Source organism: Cervus canadensis, chromosome 28 (assembly GCF_019320065.1).
Source record: "Cervus canadensis isolate Bull #8, Minnesota chromosome 28, ASM1932006v1, whole genome shotgun sequence".
In the NCBI taxonomy this organism is placed as follows: domain Eukaryota; kingdom Metazoa; phylum Chordata; class Mammalia; order Artiodactyla; family Cervidae; genus Cervus; species Cervus canadensis.
The window spans coordinates 46,692,877-46,702,052 of record NC_057413.1 but is presented as its reverse complement, the minus strand read 5'-3'; the positions used below and the strand labels follow the sequence as shown (position 1 = coordinate 46,702,052).

General features: G+C 48.3%; 1 pseudogene; it reads left to right on the top strand.

The window, feature by feature from the left end:
• The first annotated feature begins 992 nt into the window (after positions 1 to 992).
• LOC122429296 lies at positions 993 to 2,026 on the top strand (annotated as a pseudogene).
• The last annotated feature ends 7,150 nt before the right edge of the window (positions 2,027 to 9,176 follow it).

Sequence of the window (9,176 nt, the reverse complement as noted above, 5' to 3'; positions counted from 1 at the left end):
AATCTTCAGGACTGATTTCCTTTAGGATGGACTGGTTGGATCTCCTTGCAGTCCAAGGGACTCTCAAGAGCCTTCTCCAACACCACAGTTCAAAAGCATCAGTTCTTCAGCACTCAGCTTTCTTTATAGCCCAACTCTCACATCTATACATGACTACTGGAAAAACCATAGCTTTGACTAGACAGACCTTTGTTGGCAAAGTAATGTCTCTGCTTTTTAATATGCTGTCTAGGTTGGTCATAACTTTACTTCCAAGGAGCAAGCATCTTTTAATTTCATGGCTGCAGTCACCATCTGCGGTGATTTTGGAGCCCAAGAAAATAGTCTGTCACTGTTTCCACTGTTTCCCCATCTATTTGCCATGAAGTGATGGGACCCGATGAAGTGGGTTACCGGTATGTTCTTAGTACCAGGCCCGACATTGGGGGTGGGTGCCCTCTATTCCCACAGTCCCAACACATCTAGACTCAGATGTTTTATGTTTCCATTCATCTGATTGCTTGAATCTTACTTCTTTTCCCCCTTCAAAACATTTTTTATTTTTTTTTAGGGAATTCCCTGGTAGTCCAGTGTTTAAGACTCGGCACTTTCACTGCCGTGGGCCTGGGGTTCAATACCTGGTTGGGGAACAAAGATCCACACAGCATAACAACAACAACCCAAACTGTTTTTTGGTTAATTAAGGAACAAAACATTACCAACTTTATGTAGTGGCTCAAACCTAAGTATATACCAACAGAAATGCATAATGCGTTCAGCAAAAGACAGATACTAAAATGATTGAATGGTAGAATAGCACCATTCACAATAGCCATTAACAGTGGAATGGGTGAACAAATGCTGATATTCTCATGCATGGGCTAGTACTTGGTAATGAGAATGAACAAGCCATAGGCACACCCAGCAATGAGGAGAAGTCTCACAAACAATGTTGAGCATAAAAATCAGTCACGCCTTTGGCTGGAACTCCAATCTTCCAGTAATTCACCAAAATGTCCAACACAAAAGGAAGGAGGAGGGGCACCCACCCCTTTCTCTCTAGGCCTTTCAGAAAACATGGAGTCAGTCCTTTGACCACATATATGGGAATCTACAAAAAAGGTGGTATTGTAGATATCAAGGGAATGGACACTCTTCACAAAGGAATGCCCCCCAAATGGTACCATGACAAAACTGGAAGAGTCTACCATGTTACCCAGCATGCTTTTGGCATCATTGTAAACAACTGAAGGGCAAGAATCTTGTCAAGAGAATTAATGTGCGTATAGAGCATGTTGGGGCTTCCAAGGTGGTGCTTGTGGTAAGGAACCTACCTGCCATACAGGAGTCCTAAGAGATGTGGGTTCGATCCCTGGGGTAAAAAGATCCCATGGAGGCGGAAATGGCAACCCACTCCAGTATTCTTGTCTGGAGAATCCCATGGACAGAGGATCCTGGCGGGTTTCAGTCCATGGAGTCACAAAGAGTCAGACTCAACGGAAGTGACTTAGCACACACGCACGCCTAGAACATATTAAGCACTCTAAGAGCCGAGATAGCTTCCTGAAATTTGTGAAGGAAAATGATCAGAACAAAGAAGGAAGGACTTCCCTGGTGGTCCAGTGGTTAAGAATCCACCTGCCAATGCAGGGGGAATGGGTTCAATCCGTGGCCCGAGAAGATGCCATATGCCATAGAGCAAGTAAGCCTGGGTGCCTTGACTCTGAAACCCTTGAGCCTCCGGCCCACACACCAACACAAGAGAAGCCTCCGCAATGAGAGGCCCGCGCGCCACAACTAGAGGGTAGCGCCCACTCATGGCAACTAGAGAAACTCCTCACGCAGCAACAAAGACCCAGTGCAGCAAAAAATAATTCAATCAACGCTCCCTCCCCAACCAAAAAGAAAAAAGAAGGAAGCTAAAGAGAAAGATACTTAGATTCAACTGAAGCGCCAGCCTGCTCCACCCAGAGAAGCACACTTCATGAAAACTGATGGAAAGAAGCCTGAACTGTTGGAGCCCATCCCCTGTGAGTTCATGACATGATGGGTGTAAAGAATCTGAAAGACCTGGAGTGCAAAAAAAAAAAAAAAAAGAAAGGGCCAGTCACAGAGAGAAATTCTACTTATCTGAAATTCAAAAATCGATGGAACGAAATTGACAAGATAGAACTCAGGAGAGTGGCAGCTTTAGGTGGGGGGATAACTTGGGGTTCCTGGGGGATTGTGAATACTCTGTGTTTTTTGAATTTGGGATTTGGTTACAGGGGTGTGCTCACTTTATGACAATTGAGCTGGTGTACACTTACGGTTTGTGCATCTTTATACTTAAAAAAAAAGCCTACTAATTGTTACTGATAAAATTGAGATTCTTCCATATCCCTTCTTCCTTTTCTCCATCCTTCCTTTGCCAGAGGTAGCCGGTTTCCGGAAGCTAGGAAGCTAGTAGTTTTCCCAAGTAAGTTTTATACTCTTAGTCATTTAGTGTGGCTTTGGTGTCTTAAAATGTTAAATAAAATGTATCTTTCTGCTCCTTGCTTTTCTATTTGTTGGTGTTGTTCTTTACTAAATTTCATGTTGCGGAGGTTAATTCAGGTTTGCTACATGCATCTCTGGGTCATTAATTGAAAAGACTGATGAAGATCGTTCTGTCACATCTGTGTGCTCCCGTTTCTTTACCCAGCCTCCCTGTGACAGTTGGGTGGTTTGGCTGTTGTGGCCACACTGCAGTGGGCTTCCTTTGAGCAGTGTTCCCCGCCGCCACCCCCACCCAACACCCACCCCCTCCAGGGCCTTCTGCTTCTCTCCTTGTTTGCCTCCTGCTCAGTCAAGTTGACCTTCTTTCTCTCTGTGGTTCCTCCACTCACTCTGGAATCTTCTCCCCTCCCCATCTCCCAGCTGTCCCTCCCCACCCTGCTTCCCAATCTTTCTGACTCAGAAAGACCCAGGGTCTGTGCTGGGTGGAGGTGGGGGAGGGATGGAAGGGGGTAGCCTCTTTCTTTGCCACAAAGGCCCCTGTTCCCCAAGATAAATGACGATTTAAACAAAGAAATATTTCATTAAGGGTTGATATCTTAATGAACTGTGCCAGGAACCTCCAAGGCACTCTCCAGACTCTCCCCCTTATTAAGGGGGGCTCCTACCCTGGGGTGGGGGAGGCTTATCAGTTTACCATATTGCCCTGAGTAGAGGACCATGCAGTGTGGGAAGCTGTCCCAGGGGACTGTGGAGGAGGGGAAGGTACCCAGGCCTGGGGGTGGAGCCAGGTTGCCCCTCCTGGGGGCAGACTGGCCTGGTGCTGGGCCCTGGGAGATGTTTGCAGGGCTCACTTTTAGGCTCTCAGAGACTCAGGCCTGTCCATGGGGTGGTGGGAAGGGGACTCTGCGCTGCTTGGTGGAAAATCATTCATTAAGGAACGAGACATGAACAATAACCTGACAAGCCGTGGACAATTTTTCTTTGGGTGAAATGAGAACCGCCCCCCACCCCAATCCCATGGAGGGATTTTGAGAGAGAGAGAGAGAGAGAGAGCAGGATGTAGGCAGGGATGGGCAGACCCAGCGCACTTCCTCACTTCCTCTGTCCACGCACCACACCCAGCCATTCCCCAAGGCAGGTGTGGTGGGGAATGCCCCAGAGGCAAAGAAAGGCCAAGGGGGAGTGCAGAGATGAGAATCCCTTCTCTTTTCCTGCAGTTCATCCTTCAAGAATTACCCCACTTCTTCCTTCCTCAGAAAGATGCTTCTGATTGGGACTTCTCTGATGGTCTAGTGGCTAAGACTCCTTGCTTCCAGTGCAGGGAGCCCCGGGGTTCAATCCTTGGTCAGGGAACTAGATCCCACATGCCACGACTAAGAGTTCGCATGCCAAAACTAAAGATCGCAGATCCTCCGTGCTGCAGCTAAGACCCAGGACAACCAAATAATTAAAATATTAAAAAAGAAGGAAAGAAAACCCCATAGATTTAAATCCCAATTCTGTTCTTTCTAGCCTGAAATCCTGAAGCAGCAGGGCTTCATCTCAGTTTCTTCAACTGCAGAAGAGGGAGAAAGATGAGCTGGCAGAGATGGTGAGTGAGTGTAACACCTGTTGGTTTCTCTGTGGAGGCATCCTATAGATCGAAGCCACGATATTTCTCTCTTCATCACCCCAGCCCACTTCCATCTCTTTCCCTCTCCTCCTTAGCTGCTTGTGTTGATGTTACAATGTGTTGTTGGATAATTTTTATTTCATAAGCACCAAGTAACTTCTAATATATTGTTTTCTTCCTTCACTGTTTAACCAAGCATGCCTCATCTCTCTAACTAGATAATAAACTGAGGTCAGAGCCCACGATTTTAGTCATTTTGGGATTTCCTCTTACGCCCAGCCTAGTGTGTTTTGCACAGTAAACACTTGCTGATTTGATTTGATTATTATTTGATAGTTTTTTTTAAAAAAAAAATAGTCTGACATCTCAGGGCAAGTTGGTGCACTGCAGGTTAATAGCGAAGGGGCCATAGAACCTATGCAGTTCCTATGCCTTCAGTGATTAGAGGGAAAGAGCTGGGGGTCGAGGTGAGGACTTGGATTGAAAATGGGACAGGACAGGACTTCCCTGGTGGTCCAGTGGTTAAGGCTTGCCAATGCAGGGGACAGGGGTTCGATCCCTGGTCCGGGAGGGTCCCATGTGCCGAGGGGTAACAGCCCGTGCAGCACAACTAATGAACTTGGAGTTCTGGAGTTTGTGCTCCGAAATGAGAGGAGCCACATACTGCAACTAGAGCGTAGCCCCTGCTCTCTGCCACTGGGGAAAGCCCACACACAGCAACGAAGACCCAGCGCAGCCAAAAATAAAACAAGTAAAATTTTGAAAATGGGACAAGATGGCATCCTCACTCCCTCGGGGCTGTCCCTGCCTCCGTGTGCTCTTTCCATCACTGCTCGCTGCCCCCTTTCTGCGTGTCCACTGTTGGAGATGCCTTCAGAACCCTGTACTCGGAAAGGGAAACATTCTTTCCCCGAGGAAACTGGAGGGCCTGGGGTTTGGGGTCTCAGTCACTGGCACTGAGGTGGGATGTGAAGTGAGGTGGGATGTGAAGGAGGAAAGTCAAAACCAAGATGGCCTCACGCTGGAAATAGCCATCACCTATTGAGTATTTATCAGGCACTTTTCATGTGTATTGCTGATCCTCACAGGAGTCCTAGTGTTGAATTTTATTTCATTTGTTTGTAAAGACAAAGCAGTTCCCCAAATGGCAGAGGCAATCCGTGTAGAGCGGGTAAAGGGGAAAGAAGTGACAGTCTTATTTTATTTATGTATTTACTTGCCCTCCCTGGGTCCTAGTTGCAGCACTCAGGATCTTCCATCTTCATTGCAGCATGCCCGATTTTTAGTTGCGGCGTGCAAATTCTTAATGGCGTCATGTGGGATCTAATTCCCTGACCAGGAATCGAACCCGGTCCCCCTGCATTGGGAGTACAGAGTCTTAGCCGCTGGAGCCCCCTGCATTGGGAGAGTGGAATCTTAGCTTCTGGATTGCCGGGGAAGTCCTAAGAGTGTCTTTGTAAGTCACTGATTGTGTGTGGCATCTGGCAGGGCCCATGGAGTGGGGCTCACATACTTTCCTGGGCTTCCTCACACTGGTTTGAGTCCACTCCATGCCAGGCCAGGACTCCAGGGCCTACCTCCTTCCCAGTTCTCCTGCATCCCCTCTTCTTTCTGGTCTTCTCTCTTCCAGATTCTTCTGCTCTTGACCCCTGGCCCTCCAGCCCTCAAGACCGCTCTCATGGTTGCTGGGCACCAGGAATTCCCCGGAGCCAGGCATTCAAAGGCTGGAGTGAGGCTGAATCTTCATTAGAGAAGAACCAACTGTGCCCCAGTCGCTGTGTTAGCGTTCTTTGTGTGTGACGTCCTTTCACCTCCCGTCCACCCTCTGAGATGATATGGCAGAGGCTGTGGGTGCCCTGACTGTGTGCCCTCATCACTTATACCCCTAAGGCTTCCAGCCATCTACCCGCCTATCTTTGCCTGAGGGCTTCCTCTGGGCTTTGGACTGTTCTTTGCCAGTATGTGGGAGACCAGAAGTGCTGGGGATTTAACACCATCCAAGAGAGCCCAGCACCCATGATGGAAGGGCATTGGTGTGTAAATACGTTCCTCCTTCACCCCTGTGCTGGGGTCACTGAGGTGTGAGATCTACATGCACTCCCAGGGTTCCCCAGCAGGACGGAACCCACCTGAGGAGCTGGCTTGATGACCAATCTGATTGCTCTCCTTCCTCTCCTTATCTTACTCCCCCACTTCTCTACTGGTGTTTCTACCACCTAAATCACTCATGTATACTGGAATAGTGGTCTCAGGATACCTGCTTCTGGGGGAACCCAGCCTAAGTCAGGTGGGTACCGTCATCCTCATTTTACAAATGAGAAGACTCAAAGCTTTGAGATGTTGACACTCACAACCAGTTCCACAGTTATGTAAGCGAAGTGTCTGCATTCATACCCTGGCTTGTTAGACACCTCCACTTCATTGTTCTACTGTATACCTTCTTTTTAAAATTTTTTTAGGTATAAAAATGTTGGAGTATAATTGCTTCATCATGTTGTGTTAGTTTCTGCTGCACAACAGTGAATCAGCTATTTGTATACATGGATCGCCTCCCTCTTGAGCCTCCCTCCTACCCCACACCATCCCACCCTCTAGGTCATCACTGAGCTCCCTGTGCTATATAGCAGCTTCCCACTAGCGATCTGTTTTACATATGGTAGCCTATATATGTCAGAGCGACTCTCTCAATTCAGCCCTCCCTCCCCTTTATTGCTCTATTGTATGCCTTCTTGAGGACCCTGCCGCTCTGCTCCCAAAGCCTGGGGAGCAGGGTGGGTCGGCTGTGCAGTGGCTGGAAACGGGGAGTGTTTCCAGGTCACCCAGCCCTCCCTGCCTCCCTGCGGGCCCCTGGCCAGGAATCAGAGCCAGTTCCTGGATCATGGACAGAAAGAGAAGCGAACACCCACAAGACTGCCTACAGGATGAATGGAAAAAAGTGAATGCCACTTGGAGTGCTAGAAAAGAAGAGAGAGCCAGAGGTATGAAGAGTGATGGACTTGGGATGAGGAATCTTTCCAAGTCTTTGCATTATATGCGGGCCTGTGATCAGACTTCACTGCATGCAGCAGCCCCTGTAAAGAGGAGGAACCGGGGTGAGAGGTGGGAAGAGATGTCTTGATAGTGGAGTTTGCTCAGCCTCAGGCTCTGGAATGTCTCTTTCTGGGAGCCTCAGGCACAGGGAGAAGTTGGCCAGTGTCTTCTGTGAGCGTGAAGGTGGGCACTTTGTGGGGGTGACCTGAGCCCTGCAAAGACAAAATTTCATCATGCAATTTTTTACCTGGTTGGGTTTCATGACACCTTCATCTTAGTTTACGTTCTAGAAGCAGACTCTGACACAAGGGTTCAAGTTCGAGTTGGGAATGGAAAAGTGGGGGATTGGGGAGACAGGAGGCCCACATCAGGAGTGTTAGCATGTACTGTGAGGGAGGGGGCATGGTCCTGCTGGGGAATCCCAGAAGACATTTGAGACATGCTCCTAATTGTCCATATGATAAGGCAAGAAAGTTGGGGTATTTATCCACCAACTCCCTCTGTGCCACTATTGGAGGACTGCTTCCAGATACAATAATTCTCCAGCACTTCAGGCTTGTCCTGAGCTTGAGCCAAGGGTATCTCCATGGCCAGAAAGAGGTGGGGAAAAAAAAACCCTCAGGCAAAGGGCAGGTGTTGGCAGTAAGCAACCTTCTTCTTTTGGAGGTAAGGGCGAGAGACATGGGCAGAATGCCAGCCCTGGCCACACTCTGCCCTCCTCCTGGACGTCTCCTCTTCATGTGCTTTTGTGGGTTTGCGTCATCTCCTTGAATGCTTGGGGTTCTCAAGGCTTCTGACCCATGACTCTCCTCAAGCTACACATCCCCTTGGACAATCCCGTGTACTCTCATGGGTTTAACTACCCTCTGATTTGGTCCAAATAGTCTTGGACTTCTCTCCACCCCCACCTGATGTCTGTGAGCCTCCAGTGATGGCATTCCCAACATGTCCCAGACCCAAATTATCATCTGTATCCAAAGACATGTCCTACCTCTGCATTTTCTCCTCTGTGGTGGCGTTAGAACCCACCTAGTCTCTTTAGAAACTATAATTAGAAATCACCCCTTGATTCTCCCTGGCCCTTCCTTTTCACATCCAGTCACCAAGTCTTGTGGATGTGGCTTCCAAAATATTTCTGAGAGTCATTCCCTCCGCTCCATCCCCACTCCTACTGCCACTGGCTGGACCCTCATCGTCTTCTACTTGGGGTGTTCCAGTAGCCTCCTAACTGACTCCCGTTTCCAACCTCATCCACCCCCATGTACCTCCTCCTGGCTCCTCTTCCACACTGGTCAAAGAGTTCAGTCTACGATGCCAACCTGAACTTTCGATGTCTTGTTCAAGACCCATTTCTGAAGAGCCAACCAATTTCAAGCATGTTGGTCTGCTGCACGGGGCACAGGGTACCTTTCTTGAACCTCCAATTCCTCCCCTGGCCACTCCCAGCTCTGCTGCTTTGGTCTTGCATGCATGCTGTGCCCTTTCCTCTCAGGCTGTGCCCTCTGCTTGGAACACCTTTTTTTTTTAAACTTGCTTTCATAGCTGACTCTAAGACCCAGCTTTGATGACACCTCCTCTCAGAAGTTTTCCTTGAATGCTCCAAGCTGGATTAGATACTCTTCTTTTGTGCTCTTATATTGGTGCAAGCATCAGAAAATTCACTGCAAATGGGCTTAAGTAACAATGGGAATAGATTGACTTGTGTGACTTGCTGCAGGTGATGTGTGATCCAGGGGCTTAAGAAACGACCCTGTGGTAGTCTCCGTATTGCTAACTCTGCCTTACCCTGGGTGGGCTTCATTCTCAGAGTCCTTGGAGGGAGTCCCATAGCTTCAGACTCACATCCTGCCCAGTTCAGCGCAATGAACTGTTCAGGCAAATGCTGGCTTGTTGAGACCTGTCTAAGAAGTTACTTGTTCCTCTCCAAATCAATCAAAATATCCGAGGGCTTAGAGCGTTCTACTTCAGCAGTTGGCAAACTATGGCCAGCTTGTTTCTGTAATGGCAGAGTTCAGTAATAGAGAAAGAAATGAGCAAACTTTTTCTATAGTAAATATTTTAGGTTTGGTGGGCTGAA